The 14,870-nt window shown below is 40.5% G+C and overlaps 1 protein-coding gene across 1 annotated transcript in view; it reads left to right on the top strand.

The window, feature by feature from the left end:
- The first annotated feature begins 3,868 nt into the window (after window positions 1–3,868).
- nrcama (neuronal cell adhesion molecule a) overlaps window positions 3,869–14,870 on the top strand; it is a 73,169-nt gene continuing 62,167 nt past the window's right edge. Inside the window, exon 1 of the mRNA XM_034674101.1 lies at window positions 3,869–4,018. The gene's annotated coding sequence lies outside the window, so the exon portion shown is untranslated. The remainder of the gene's footprint in view (window positions 4,019–14,870) is intronic.

The raw sequence follows: 14,870 nt of genomic DNA, 5'->3' as shown, positions 1-14,870 counted from the left end.
AGGAGGCTCAAACTCGGCCTCTTTACATCAAAATCTCTCGACAGCAGAACTATGGCTCCAGCCGACGATTGGCTTCAAAACAGCGCTTTAGAAACAGATGGGTGACGTCACAGATACTACATCCATATTTTATACAGTCTATGATTGTAACCCCTGTTTTCCAGGAAGTAAGCCAAATTAATTTTGGTGGTCTGGCAAATCTTTATCATTTCACTGTTTTCCATTGATCAGTTACTTAAAAGACAATAAACAGTGAAATGAAGAAGGGAAATCTGCCTTTATTTAATTTCAAAACAGCATACTTCATAACTGTTTAGCTACTCTCAAACAACAGCTAATGTTAGCATTGGGTCACCTGCTAGTTTATATTACAACTAGCTAAGCAGCCAAGTTACGTTTACATTTTGTGGAGTTACTTGCAACTAAAGAAAATGATTTCGTCATTACATTAAGTAGGATTTTACTCTAACAAGGATTTATCTCCTTGCTGATGCACTGTTAGCTAGAAAATAGGATGCTACTGTTAGCTGCAGTTTACATGAAATATGTTATTTTACTTTGAAATCAATCAATCAGACTTTATTTATAAAGTGCTTTTCATACAATGGCATTGTAACACAAAGTGCTGTACATAAAAACAACCTCAAATAGAATAAATTAAGAAAAAGATCCCACCCCCAGCCCTGACCCCAAACCCACCCCACAATCCTATGGTTAAGAACACAGTATATGCAACAATAGTAATAAAAACAATAAAAATAAATAAATAAATAAAAAAGAAGTTGCTAAATGAACTGAGGAAACGCTCTCATGATATCTTAATGAGATATAGCTTGATATCTCTATCAATTGTCAGTTGCTCTTTAGCTGGTCTAATAATGGTCCGAAAGCCTGGAAGTGACCCAAACCTCGAACATTGTTGTAGGACTCCATTGAAGGATTTGAGCCTCCCACCCAGAGGATGACATTTGTAAAAATAGCTGCTTCTTAAAAACCCAGCTCACTGTTTTCATTATTTACACTTATGATCAAACAAATGTCAAGTGTATGCCTTACCTTCTTTACCAACTGTTCGGGTGTAATGATGGATGTTGTGTTAATAACCAGCTCTGAATGTGTTTAAGATATGCTTGGGCTGTCCCACATTGGGAACGACTAATGTGAAAGGGGTGAGGAAGGTTCACATACACCTGTCATGTGACTTCAGCTGTTCAAAGTGGGTAATGTGTTGGTGGGCCAGTAATGATAATGTGATGTGCAGTGGGGCGTTTGACACCAGCTTAGCTATGTCTGTGTGTCCATGAGCCACCTGTGCTGTTGTGATAGTTGAGGAACACCTGTGTCTCATATTAAATGTCGGGCAAATCCCAAACCAGGATTTTATTTGTGTGTGCCTATTTTCAGCCTTTATTGTTATAGTTGACAGCCTAGAGATGGCAGGAGATGGAAAGAGTGTTTGCTTCATGCAGGATTTTTCTTTCCTACCAATTACATCACAGAATGTACTGAAATGTTTTGAATGGTTATCATTTACTGTAAGAATAAAAAATGGGGGGCGCTGGTGGACTAGCAGTCGAAGCATCCCACGGAGGCTGTAGTCCTTGTCACATAGGTCGCCGGTACAACTCCCGGCCGGTCAACCCTTCACTGCATGTCTTCCCCCGCTCTCTACTCCCCACATTTCCTGTCTCTCTTCAGCTGTCCTATCCAATAAAGGCGAAAAAAGCCCAAAAATATATCTTAAAAAAAAAAAAAGAACAAAAAATGGGAAAAGTCACATTTTTTCTGCCTTCGTATTTTGTTTCAGAAAATATGATTTGATTTGATGACTTTATTTCGAACATATTAAAGTAAAAATACAAAAAAAAAGAGCATACAAGTAGAAAAGAAGAAAGTTATATGAACATACAAGAAAAAAAATAAACAGTTATACAAAAGAAACAAAATCAATATTAGCAAGCAGTGAAACAATTTACTTTACATGTGCGAAAAGGAGTAGGAAGAAGTTAAAACTTATCTTATCCTATCTAAATTAGATAATTTGTTTATGGCACTGCATAAAATTTCCATCAATGTTTTCACATCGGCTCCATTTTGGAAATGTTAAGGGGCCCCAAACTGTTGAATTTTTGAGAGTGCTGTCTACAGAGATACAAAATAACCCTGTCAAAGAGAAACAAACATCCTCATTATTCTCATAAAAAATATATCCTTCAAGACATAGAGATAAAAAAAATACAGGGCTACAAGTGAATTTGTTGCAAGGAGGCTTTATAAGCACCCTTCATTAGATACAGTGAGAACAATGACCACATTCTGAAGGGTTTTTTCACATATAATTGTCTGCAGGTCCCTCTGCTGCCGCTCATTAGAGCGGGGTCGCTGCTGTTGCTTGTTTCTGTTTTCTTTCTTTCTGCACCGGACTGGCAGCAGTTAAAGGACAGAAGAAAAGTGTAGAGGTCTCACTCTGATATATTTTTCGTGCACGAGGATTAACATGATGTGGCCTCTTTTTTTAAATATTTCTCAGACTATCATGCATTCATCCACCAAATATCAAAGAGTTCAATTCTATATGAATACTATTTCACAACACGCATGCAGCCATGCATATAAGAGGAGCCTGATACTAATTTGGCTTTTCACAGGACTGCCATGAGCAATAGAAAAAAAGGTATTTCTATGTTTTATATACTTATACTGCAGTATATAAACCATAGACTGTATAAATATAGACGTAGTATCTGTGACGTCACCCATCTGTTCCTGAGCGCTGTTTTGAAGCCAATCGAGGGCGGCAGCCATATTGGAAATATGGAACTCAACCAGGCAGTGTGACATAAAGAGGCGGAGTTTGAGCCTCCTAGCCAACAGCTATGTGTTCCCGTCCGGGAGTCAAGTCAGTCATGTCCTTATTTGGGCAAAAACTCGTAATCTTAATATCTTCTGAACCGTCGTGTTAGAAACCCCCCCACTATGGACATAGGAACACATTGGAGAATAGACGGTGAACAATAAATCATCCGTAAATGCAACCAGAAGACGTTGGATAATTCTTTTCACAAGACACAACGAACGGCGAGCGTGTCAATTATGTTTAGCCCATCTAGACAGCCCCTCAGTGGCTTTAAGTTTTAGGCTTAGCCGCTACATTGCTGCCGTCGAGCGATTGTGAGGTAAAGAGGCGGGCTTTGAGCCTCCTAGCCAACAGCTACAGTGTTCCCGCCTGTCAATCAAGGCAGCTGTGCCTCTCATTGGAAGACTTGTAAACTCAATATCTTCGAAATTGCTGCGTTAGAAAATAAATCACCCCCCGTACAGTGTGTGCCGAGAAATGAGCTATCCAGACTACACTGGTCTTTTGTACCAGGCTGTAAACATGTTTATTTCTGCTGTAAAGATCGTCTTTTTTGAATTGGTGTGTATGTGGTTTCCGGTACTTCCGGAGCCAACCTCAAGCGGATCCTCGATGAGCTGCAGTTTTTAGCGCTTCTGCATTGGACTCATGTTTTAGACTGGAGGATGCTGCTTGATATAAACACACAAGGTGTATTCAGTAAAAAAAATAAGACACACTAGATAGATAGAAAAATAGGCCTAAAAATGCATGTGCCTATTTATCTTACCAAAAAAGCTAGTTTGTTAGACAGTACAGAACTACTAAGTGATAACACCAAACACATGTTAAGAGGCCATAAGTCTATTGAATCGACGCCCACTCCTTCAGAGTCGATCTGAAGGGTGATCGAGGAGTGAGTCGTCTTCTCGCGGACAGAGACGATCTTTGTCGCTGCTGGTTTTGACAGCGGCGGGGGAGCTGGTGAGGAGAGCGGAGGATCCGTGTGGACCACAGCTTGCTGCTGCAGCGGCTGAGTGAGGGACGGACGCACTGGCCGGGCACAGTCCCTCTCTCTCTCATACACACACATACACACACATACACACACCTCATCCTTTTCTACAGCATCAGCACACACAGAGTGGCGGGGGAGGAAACGGGAGCCGGTTGCTGCAGACGGTGAGTTTTTAATGCCTTGCTTTTCTATTTTTTTTATTATTTTGATGGTGATGGTGATGGTGATGGTGGTGAATGCCTTTTTCCCCCCCACGTCATTGTCTTCAGTATCACTTTGAGAATAATGGTGCAGTGGATGTGTCAGGTTGGTCTGTTTTAATCCGCTACAGAATCCCTCAGTGATGCTTGTCGAGAGCGACCAGGTGCGAATAATCCAGCAAATATGGAGGCGCCTGACGCTGCTTGTCGTGTTTTTTATCCGGATTCTGCAGAGCATCAAAGGAGGCAGACCATTGCAACCACTGCACTGTCTGCACGCTTTGCATCTCGAGCAGCAACCATCACAGCAACAATAAAGGGAGGGAAAGCAATGTGTTGATCGGGCTGTTGTGTTGAATGAAGCATCGGTTTGTGCGTATTGTTGCTGCTGCTGCTGAAGCTGCCGGCCGGTGCGGACAGGCCCCGCAGCGTTGAGCGGATTATTTGATGTCTGCAAGCGATGCTGCCAGATGTAGCTCAGCTCCTTCAGCTGTCAGAGACAAGTCTTTTGATTCCAAGGCGGAAAGCAAAGGCAGCAAACCCAAGAAGGCCCTGTTTTTTTAGATGTAAGATGCAGAGATATGAATGGTTGGCAGGTGTCTATTGATCATTGGGGTGGGGATGGAGGTAGGGGGGGTGGTGGTCCACATTTTTCATTGATTCTTCCATGAAACTAATAAGAAGGTTCCATGAAGGATCTCCGTGTTTTCCCTCCATTGTCTTGGGCTTAAGTCCTTGCTCTTTACTGGGGAAAGGAAGAGATGACTTTGTTATTTTATCTAAATGAAATAGAGTAAATATATTCTAGATTTACTTGCTGTTGACATTGGATTGGTTACAGCAAATCAATCAGAGGGGATTCATCTTTTAGCAAAATGTAGGAATTTGTAGGATTCAGGAATTTTTGGCCCCACTACTCAAAAAAATTTAGTTATGGACAATGGGGGTTTTAATTGCGGGTCAAAATATGGATTGTCCTGACTGGTGTAATACTCTTATCATATCACTGGTACCTTATATCCATTATTTTGATTCAAAACGGATGTTCTAAACAGATTACCCATCTAATTTTGCCCAATCTGTCACTACTTTGTGACTCCCTGCGGTGGGATAAATGACATTAATCCTTCGCTGTACCTTTGAGAAGCATTTTATCTCCTTCAGATAATCGGATATATCGGGATGTATCATTGTATGTTTGTCTTGCAATTTATCAATTATGGTAGAACCACTGTACTGTGAATAATCATTATCACCTTTAATCCATTAACAAAGATGCTAACTTTGATAACAGTTAATCTTTTAATTCTGTTCAAAATGAATGGAAGTTAACATTAACCTGAAAGATAACTTGCACTGTTGAAAGTCCAGTGGTCTCCCCCTCCTGCAGTAAAGGGTTCCCTCAATCCAAGTCCAGTAAAAGATTGAATCCAAACACATTACATCCATAAAGAGCCATGGATTACTTCAAATCTACAAAGGCCGTATCCATCCTACCATTTAAGAGCAGAGTTTGGATCTCTCTGCCTCAAAGGAACAGGTCAGGTAAAGAGAAATAATGACAATTAAAAAAAACTGAAATGAACAGAAGTTTAAGTATAGTACATTTTATAGTATTGTGTTTTTATATACCATATCATATTATATTGTACCATACTTTACCATATTGTTCTGTATTTTTTCGTTATTTATTATTTAAAAGGACCATGCATATTAATTAACACTTCTGTAAATATGCCAGAGTTAGCCAAAAGGCTAGTTTACATCTGTAGTCCCTTACCAGATGTTAAAAAGGCTCCCTAAAAAGATCAAGATTAAACAAAGATAAAATAGGGTAAAATAAGAAAGTAGAGGAGAAACCAAAACACAAACAAACAAACAAAAAAGAGAAGAAAAACTGTATAGTACCATATAGTGTCATACCACAGGTATAATATCGTATCGTACTGTATCGTATCGTATTGTATTGTGAACTACCCTGGCATACCTGGTGGACAGTCAAGCCAGAATCAAAATCTGGTAACTATCATAATCGTCAAGCAAAGTACCAAACATTCTGATATTGAGAATATTAGTTGGATACAACTGCTTGAAACATGTGAATGTGAAATACAGCAGATAAAAGAGGCACAGGGGGCGGCTGTGGCTCAGTGGAGTAGTAGAGTTGGTCGTCTATCAATCGGAAGGTTTGTGGTTCGATCCCAGCTCCGCCGGTCACATGCTGAAGTGTCCTTGAGCAAGACACTGAACCCCAAATTGCTCCCTCTGTTGTTCAGAGGTGTTTGAATGTGAACGAATGAGATCAACTAACACTGATGGTTGCTCACTACATAGCAGCCTCTACCATCAGTGAGTGAATGGGTATGAATGGGTGCACGTGACGAGTAGTGTAAAAGCGCTTTGAGTGGTCAGAAAGACTAGAAAAGTGCTATATAAGTAAGTCAATTTACCATTTACAGTGTATTTAATAAGATGCTGGAATGTTGGCTGTTTGTGTGTTTGTCAGAAATACAAGGGGATCATTAGCACTACGTGTCCCCCATGGGATAGTATAGAGATGATGGCTCTTTCTTTTATTCAAATCTGTACTAGCTTCTTTTTGAAGGCTGGTATTGTTGCCACACGGATATGTGCTGAGTTGGCCTGTTTAATATTAGCTCAATTTCTGTTGTAGTCAAATATCATTGTGTTGTAAGGCTGTTTTAATTGGTGATTTGTCACAGATGCTTGGGAGTATTGTTTGCAGAGTACATCATGTGGCCAATAGGATTCACAGCTGAGTCAGAAGCATGATCGTGATGGTAATAGGGATCCCCTACTGAACACAATTCGATGCAATAAGACAAGTTGACAAGAGGTCACCTTGACCATCCCAAGTCTAAGTAACATTGAACAGCGGTGCAAGATTTGCTCTGCCTACCCAGAGCTGTGCTACAATGCTAATATCAGACCGGTAACCTACATTTGGAAAAGTTCTTGTCAGCATTTTATCCTGTAGACTTGTAGTCTTGCATACAGGAGCACAGCAAGAGCAAGAGAGGACATGGTTTGCTCTCTCTGTCTCCTTTTAGTTTCACAAAATCTTCTCATTGGAACAGAAGTTATTAACCCACTGTTCATTTTTTATAAGTCTCTGTAATTTCCTATAACACTGAACTCATCCACTTAGTTAATGCATCACATCAGGACAAGCACAGGTGTAATCAATCAAAGTAAATGATGGGGTAATTCCATTAAGGCACTTGAATGGAGCTAAGCCATCGTTAATGATATTAGTAACACCTGTGCTTTCAGACAAGTTGAAACGTTTGCTGTCTGGAAAGCCTGCTGTGCTAACATTCAAACATACTGTATTAGATTATAAACACACCACTAATTAATCTGTCCTAGCTTCATTTACCTAGAGTTGTATATTTCCTACAAAGCAAATGTCCTCATGTGTCATACAATGCCATTTCATGTCATGGCATGGCAGGTACTGTGTGCTGGCACCACCGTTCCTGCCGGCAAGCTTTTCCCCCCCGGAGACATCACAAGGTCTGACTTGTGACAGGTCCCCTGACTGTCAGAGAAGCAGCAGCAGCAGCAGCCAGCACTGAAGCCATTATTCACGCCAGATGCAGTGTCATCGTCACTCTCCGGCTCCCTCCATTTTTCCACGGCCCATTAGACACGAGTCAGGTGATGGAGCTTATACAGGGGAGTTTAGGTGCATTCTCATTCTACTCACTGCCGCCTTAAGTGATGACACAATTTACAGAGCAGGGAGATGCATAATATTGCCCGCAGGCTGTTTGGGGGATCAGAGGTCAAGTTGTTTCAGTCAGGCGAGATTGAAACTGTAGCATTATGGTTTCAGTCTCCGACACTGCTAAGTATTGATTGTAACTTTTAATGGTGAACAGTATCTTGAGTTTGACATCTTGAATGGGTAGATAATTCTCCTCCTAAAACATTGTAGGAAACATCTTCTTGATTCTGAAGCAATATTGATATTTGTTTAAGATTATTCTTTCAGCTGCTAATTGAATAAATTGTGCTTTATTTGGACTCTTTCTTTTCAGCATTGTCTTACCTTTAGACTCGTCGGCTAGTCACAGTTTCCATTTTGGTGTGAATGACAAAACACAAATTAAAGGCTTTGGAACAACCCTAATTGTGACAATCAAATAAATATGGTAGCTTCAATCAGGGGCGTGTCCAAATAGTGGCCAGGGGTGGCATAAGCCCCCTTGAAACCTAACTATCCACCATCATCAAAATGTTAACTATGATTGGCTATTTGCCTTGCAAGAGGAAGCATTTATGTTATGTCATCACTTGGGCTGTGTTGCAATAGGCTGCTAGTGTTTTTCTTCACTTTCACATGTCCAACATTATCTTGTATTGGTACTCAAAACTGTAGAAAAGTATTTCACACATCAATATCATAAGATAGGTGTGAAGTAGAAGAATCAGTCCATCATAAATTGCTAGCAAAGTTCTGAATACTAGCTGTCCAAAAAAATAGATTTGGGGATGTATGGAAATGTTGCTTATTGACAGTTGGACATTTCGCCGGAGGTTACTTTAAATGTTTAAGGATTTTAAATCGTGATTTTGCATAAACATCTCCATCTTGGGTCCCTAAAGCTCCTGTGAGAAACTTTCAGTTTGCTTCGACTTTGGCGCCCCCTTTGGACATTCTTTTCGCTGATTTTGATGCATTCGACAAAACAATAAATCTCATTACGCCTTTTATTACCAGTCACATGTATCACTCACTGAGAATAGGCCCATTTGCTTTTCCAGGTCATGAAGAGGCATCAGTATTAATTTCAGTCAGTTTCATAACCTGCCCCCACGGGGCCTTTAAGAATTAGACTTAGAATAAGCACAGACATTTTAAATGTTGTCAATCTGTTGTGTTACCCTTTAAAGTAAAAAATAATCCATCCAGGAAGAAGGCATCTGTATGATACTTGGATACTTGGATATGAGTAGTTGGCCACCCCAGTTAAGAAAGTCTGAAAACACACAGGCTTCACTCTTGCAAAAATGCATTTTACCGTCTGATTAGCTTATATTCATGGAGTTCTATTTAAATCAGAAATTCTAAGTAAGGCTGTGGGAAATTTTATCTGCACATTTTTATTTTTCAGATGCATAATCTTACTTGTGTTTTTCTAACAATGAATACTATTCTGCTGTTAAGGCTGGGATTTTCAGTCCCTGTGCTGCTTTAGTCACTATCACAACACGGAAACAATACTTCTTTTTTTAATTCATCCCTTGAGATTATTAAGCTCGTTGCCAACATAAGCAGCCAACATTGAGGTATGCAGGTGCACACGCTAATGAAGTCCTGATAGGAGCATACTGGGTGTTCTTCTCCTGGGTTATATCTATGAGAGGCCCTCTAAAAGCTGCTGCCAAATGAATACAATTAGCATCGTGGGTTCTTCTGTATGCCGTGGGTTAATAGTACAAGCTCCCCATGGTGAAGATGTGGGGGGCATAAACTCACCCCAGCTGTACCCCTACATCCTCAGCCCACAGCTGGACATGTTTGGGTGACTGTTCTAGTTAAAGGGCAGGGACACATTAAATATTAAATTAGCTTGACTGGCTATAGATTGATGAAATGGAAAATGAGCTACGGTTAAAAGGTGAGCCTGGAGAGCGACACTCTGCTGCTGCTGGTAGATTCTTAAGAGAGCAGATGCTGTTGTTCTTGGTGGTTCCATAAAAGACAGATGGTTTTTTTGAAGAAAAAAAATCTCTTTCCTATTTTAGAAGATGATGTTATTGCTGGGAGATAGGAGAGACCCATTTCTGAGTAAAATGAAGGGCTGGGGGAGTCGGGCACACATCGACCATGTTGGACAGGCTTGATTTCAGCATGAGAGATTGATGTCAGGTTGAATTCCACTTCAAATCAACGCAGCCTGGACTAAAGCTGAAATTAGTTCTGACAAAATAAAAGTCAGCTGTAGCACTACATTGGGAAACCTAGCTACTGTATCAGCATTACATACAATTAAGAGCCAAGAGCTTAACTGTATTAAGTCACTTATTGTGGTGATTTAATCGGGAGGATAGAAGGGAAGAGGAAGGACAGTAGAATAGTAAAGGAACGGAAAAAGTCAAGAGGAAAGGGAGCAGGTGAAGAGAGGAAGGGAAAATCAGTGAGGAAAGGAAGATGGAAAGGAAAATGGAAAGCAAAGTAAAAAGGAACCGAACTGAACTGGACGGAAATGAAGGGAAAGAATGAAACTGGATGGAGAGATACTATAAAAAATGAAAAAGGCAGGGAAAAAGGGAAATGGAAAAGGGAGTAGTATAAAGAATGGGAAGAAAAGAAAATGAGTTGGAAGAGAAGGAAATGATTCAAGAAGAAAGAAAAGGAAAACAAAAGGTACGACAAAAGGACGTGAGAAAAAAGGAGAAAGGAAACATAAGAAAGAGCAGGAGAAAAAGGAGAAGAAAGAGGAAAAGGAGAATTTGTTGGGAGAGAAGGGGAAGAGTCAAGAGGAAAGAAGAAACGGAGTAAGAGGGAAAGAAGATACAGTAAATAAAAGCGCAAGCAGAAAAGGGAAGGGAAGGTGATATGAAAGGGGGAAAGAGGAGGAAAGAGTGAAACAATTAATGGAAAGAAAATTAGTTGAAAGAGAAGGGAGAGATATGCCAAGACAGAAAGGAGAAGGAAAGGGAAATATAAGAGAAAATCACAGAGAGAAGAAAAATAAATATGGAAGAAGAGGAGCTACAATCATGAAGTAGAGGAGTGGAAGGAGAAGGAAGAGTGACAACCTGCTGCTGCGATCTCCAACTGTGCAAAGCCACATCTGAAGTAGAGCACGCAACTGGAAATTAATGACATGGGACATAGCATTGCATGCTTCTTCTCCACAGCATATACCAATGCTATCATACATCTATGTATCCACATGCATGAGGAGTTAGCTTGAAAGGTCAATAATTCTCTTGGTGGTTTTAACCTAACTGTGCCCTATCAGGCACCTTTGTATCAGATATAATGTCACCAGTGGGTTTGAGTCTGCTAGTGGGCTGCGGATGAGTTGTTTGTGTGGATCAGGTGGACAACAGATGGGCGAGTGGGTGAGTGCAGAGAAGATGCCAGACTGGTAGTAGCTTTCACTTGCTGAGCTTAAAAAAATATCAGCAGATTTGTCTGAACGGCTGATTTAATTTTGTATTCTGAGCCATATGTAGGCAAAGATTATTTGTCTTCACTGCAGTTTGGTTTTAGCGCTCATGTCTGTGATTGACAGTGGTGTTAAATCCCTGAAAGTCAGAAATTCGGCTGGATTTTTTAAAAGCTAAGATACTTCTCTTTGCAGATGAGGCACTCATTTAGCCACGTTGCGATGAAGAGAAGGTATCAACATCAGGACTGTTGTAATCCAGATTTGACAAGATTTAATTTCAGTTATTGAGCCATATGCTAGAAAATTTGTTTTCACTTTGCTTGTATTGTATTGTTTTGACTGCAATCATAAGCAGTGGCAAATTCATGGATAGCTAGGCTTGAATATTGAGGCTGGTATACTTTTCTTCACGGATTATGAGGAGATATCAATATCAGAGCTGAATGTTAACCAGAGTTTACACGAAGTAGGAGGTTTCGGCCTTTTCTTAGAGAAGAAAACAACAGAGGTGGAGTACATTAAAGGCATATGGTTGTGTACAGTACCGAATTAAGTGAAACAAAGGAGTAATGTTCAAATCCCAGTGGTGGAGGGCTTAATTCATTGTACAGTAAAGGCTTAAAAAATAATATTCCCCCATCCACCACAATCTTTGTCACAGCTCTGACATGATTAGTGCGGATTTGGGTCAAAGAAGCCATTAACGCGCTGCTCTTATCACACCATGCATCCAATTGGTTCAAGCAACCAGCGTCACATGACCAGTTTGAACCAACCAGCCTTAACTGTTAACTTAAAAGATGTCTGGGCAGTGCATAATTGAATATGTCAGCTGAGGCCTCTCCTCTCATAGGTAAATATCTTCCTACCCCAAGCAATGAGATAAATTTGATGGGGGATTTATCTCAGATGCTTTACACATGGTCTGTAGAGTGTGTAATTATGCATTACTTTGATTCATTTGCCTAAAGCTGAACATTTTTCAACACCAGCACAAGACCTTAATGCTTCCTGTGGCCACACTGGTGTCATTTCCTTAACCTTGTATCTGCAGATAACTGCAGGAACATGTGCTTTAAAGTGTCACCATGTGTATCCATGACTTCCATTGCAGTATTTCATAAAAGTTACACTGCAAAGCATTTGTAGATTGATACCTTGAGGCCTTGTACTGCCATTTCCGAGAACTCCAAGTGGGAGGAAATACTCAGCAAACCTGGCCATAGCTGTTTGGTTGACCCTTTTTATTAGGCAATCTGCTAATCCTCAATGTGTGCAAAATGTGGGAAAAAGCGGTTCCTGTTCATCCGAGCATGCATGTGTGCTTGATCCTACTCGTCTGACCCCCAAGAAAAGGCCTTTCTGAGGCCAGCACGCCCTCAGTAAGTGCCCTCTTGTCAAGCTGAAAGAACATCTTTGTAGAATAGATGAACTGTCCGGTGTGCAGATGAAGAGGATGGAAAACAGAAACAGTTCTCAGTGTGGAAAAGACATCCATCAGCTTAATATGTGTGTTAACTTATAAACCAATTAAAGACAGACAGATGCCAATGTTTATGGGTTCTGAAGAGAAAGCTGTACAGTGTCAGTCTTCTTAACATGCTGTGTTTATTCCAACTTTATCTCTACTTAACTCTATTATCTACATGTCCAGGGTGGGCGCTGATGTGTCAATGGAAACCCTCGAGATATTTTTGAAACACCAAATATCATTGTGGTTACAGATATAGTTTGAATTTGGGATAGATTTAAGGTCGCTGTTTGATATAGAATACTTTGGATGTTTAGATTTTATGTACTTCAACATTGTTCTCAATATCTTGAAGCTTAACTTATATATTGTAACTTATGTCATGTAATTTGTCATATCAGAATATTTGCATTGCCAGTTCAAGGCAGGATATTTACACCCCTGTCTGCCATGTGTAACACAAGGAGGCACAATGGTGGGGCAAGGTTAGTGTGCCTCTGATCCACTGTTGGAGGTAGGGTCTGAGATGTTGAGACTGTGGCGGTGTGTATGGTCATGTCCAACAGGGCGTAACAGTGCTGTCTCTATGCATGTTTGTTTGAGTGTGTGTGTGTGTGTGTGTGTGTGTGTGTGTGTGTGTGTGTGTGTGTGTGTGTTGAGGTACGGCTTTATGCTTCTTCAGCTGTGCAATGCAATGTGAAATCACACACTGGAACACCAATATTATGCCGTTCTGGAGTTTAATGTGTGAGTACATGGCGTAGTGATGGCAGAACTTACAGTGTGCTGATGTTGCAGTGCTAGAAACAAGCTGATACTTGTATATATCTGTTAAGGGCTCATACCGGCCAACAGAGAAATTATGAGCTAAGTACTGAAAAGTACTTTAAGCACATGGTTTTGGATTATTGATTCAGCAGCCACTTTGTTAAAGTTTGCCCTTTTGTGGTTAACAGTGCATTATCTCATTTTAATTGATTCACAGCGTGTGTCTCATACCAACCGACCCAATACAGCCAGAGCTATGAGTACTATGGCATAGTGGAAGAATAAGTCATATCATGTTTGTTCTTGCTCAGCATCATTTGATGCTTTTGGAAGCTGGCCCATAAAAGTCAATGGTGTTTCACATCAGTGATAACGCCCCACCCAGCCACTCTGTCCTCTCTGTCTCTTTCTCTTTCACCCCTAAAGCTGCTGAGCTCGCTGTTTTTTGGGGCAGCTGGATCTTCTGCATTGTCCAATCAGAGCTGGGCTGCTTTAGTCACCTTGCCTTTTTGCCCCCTGACGTAATGCGTTCATTTGCTGCTGGCTTAGCACTTTAACTGATTACAGTTAACATGAAGCATGACCCACATACAGTTCAGTTGAAGATGTAGATATCTCCAGAACACTCCTCTGTAGGCTTACTCTTAAGAAGTTTAAAGCTTTTTATCTGATATTTTTTCTTAATTCTTCCAAAGGTATTTCATCTGAGTTATAATTATTCATATCAGCTTGGCATGAAACAAAGTTTCAGCAATTCTCTTCCTGAAACTCGGCGGCAGGCAGTGATTAAAAGGACGACCAGATTGTGATCAGGACACTTTCTACCAAATTAGCTTGTCGCTCTGCTCTCCTGATGTGTGTTCTGCCGGGATGCGATAACCCTGATGTCCCTGCTCAGATCACTGACATACCGTATGTGGTGGTGATACTTGCACAGCAAGATTCATATCAGACTCACTACCTGCACACAGAGGAGAGCATCCACAGAGATGTGGGACAGTAGCATATTTTAAATCTAACACATACAGAGTATTCTAAGAAGGTTAAGACGTTCAGTGTGTTCATAAGGACTTTTATCTTTTGGTCAAAGATGAGCCGTTCATCCCCTGGAAGCAGAAACTTTAAGTCTCTTCTAAATCCCAACCAGTGTAGAACTTTGTAAAGCAAATGAACCATCTCACTGAGAAAGCAATTCTGCTAAACCTTTTCTTTTAACAGTTGAATTACTTACATACAGCTTCTTGAACTAGTACACACATAATTAACTAATCTAATGACTTGGCTGGGAGTCAGAAGCTATAACTGTTTCGAGATAGATTTTTGTTCCACTGATGATTCTCTGCAATGTCTTTTTAAACTGTCTTGTGGTAGGACATAGTTCGGAGTAATTGTAGTGGTGGCATGTTTAAACATACATCATAACAAC

This window comes from Notolabrus celidotus, chromosome 21, assembly GCF_009762535.1.
Source record: "Notolabrus celidotus isolate fNotCel1 chromosome 21, fNotCel1.pri, whole genome shotgun sequence".
NCBI lineage: Eukaryota > Metazoa > Chordata > Actinopteri > Labriformes > Labridae > Notolabrus > Notolabrus celidotus.
This window is presented reverse-complemented; position numbering and strand designations above follow the sequence as displayed.